The sequence below is a fragment of the Cebus imitator genome, unplaced genomic scaffold (assembly GCF_001604975.1).
Source record: "Cebus imitator isolate Cc_AM_T3 unplaced genomic scaffold, Cebus_imitator-1.0 Scaffold123, whole genome shotgun sequence".
NCBI lineage: Eukaryota > Metazoa > Chordata > Mammalia > Primates > Cebidae > Cebus > Cebus imitator.
In genome coordinates, this window is record NW_016107438.1 from 4,111,818 (window position 1) to 4,113,374 (window position 1,557).

The window sequence follows — 1,557 nt, forward strand, 5'->3', positions numbered from 1 at the left end:
GGGCTCAGGTGATCCTCCCACCTCAGCCTCCTGAGTAGCCGGGACTACAGGTGCACACCACCATACTCAGCTAATTTTTAAACTTTTTTGTAGAGATGGGTCTCGCCAAGTTGCCCAGCCTGGTCTCAAACTCCTGGCCTCAAGTGATCTGCCTGCCTCAGCCTCCCAAAGTGCTGAAATTACAGGTGTGAGCCACTGCGTCCAGCCCCATAACACCTTTTTCTCTGTGGGTGGAAGTGAACGTTCTGTGGTAAAAGCAAGGAGCTAAACAATCTGGTATCTTTTATACAGTGTCATTCTGATAAATTGGAAGCTCTCATTAATCCAATCCCACCCACCAGCTGATCTGGGCCTCATGAGGGACTGGGCGATCATGGACTTGTAGGCAGGAGTGGTCTTTATCTGTATAGACAACAGCCAGACAAATCAAGAGACAGGGCCACAGAACCAGGGAGGGTCAGAGCTAGGATTTTTTTATATTACCTAAGCCACCCTGCCGTTTAACACATGAGAAAACTAAGGTCCAAATACATTAGAGGAGCACCTTTCAACCTCAGCTACACATCACACTTACCTAAGGCACTTTACAGATGCCTGGCCCGGACCCCACAGCAGGGTCCGATTCAACAGCCCTGTGTAGGGGACTGTGGGATACTATGTTAAAGTGACTTGCCTAGGGTCACAGCCTGGGCTATACAGCCTTCTTTCACATCATACCACTGTCTTTCTAAAGAAAATGAGTTTAAAGCAAACTAGTATCAATTATCCAATATTTAAGGCATTCTGATAAGTCCCCTAACTATAAAACCTTTCCTAATAAATTGGCTGCTGCTGCAGATGAAGTCCAGGCCCCTTGTGATCTCCAGGCTTTCATGCTTACACTGAATCTGAGGATGGGGGGGCTGCTTAAGGAACAGCCTGGGGGTTAAGCGATCTCTCTCCCCTAGTCTGAAAGATAGTTCTTCCACAAGAGGGACACTGCAGACTACAGTTCCAGTGATGAGGCTCATGCTCCTGCCCTGTTCCCCAGGGACTAAGAGGCAGGCAGGGGAAGGTCCTACAAAGACTAGGAATGGGCTGGGCACAGTGGATCACTTTGGGAGGCCGAGGCGGGTGGATCACAAGGTCAGGAGTTTGAGACCATCCTGGCCAACATGACGAAACCCTGTTTCTACTAAAAATACAAAAATTAGAACAATGAGAACACATGGACAGAGGGAGGGGAGCATCACACACCAGGGTCTGTGGGGGGTAGGGAGTTGAGGAGGGATAACATGGGGAGAAATGCCAGATATAGGTTATGGGGAGGAAGGCAGCAAACCACATTTTTATGTACCTATGCAACAATCTTCCATGTTCTTCACATGTACCCCAAAACCTAAAATGCAATAAAATATATATTTTAAAAAATACAAAAATTAGCCAGGCATGGTGGGGCATGCCTGTAGTCCCAGCTAATCTGGAGGCTGAGGCACAAGAATTGCTTGAATCTGGGAGGAGGAGGTTGCAGTGAGCCAAGATCACACCATTGCACTCCAGCCTAGCAAAAGAGCGAGA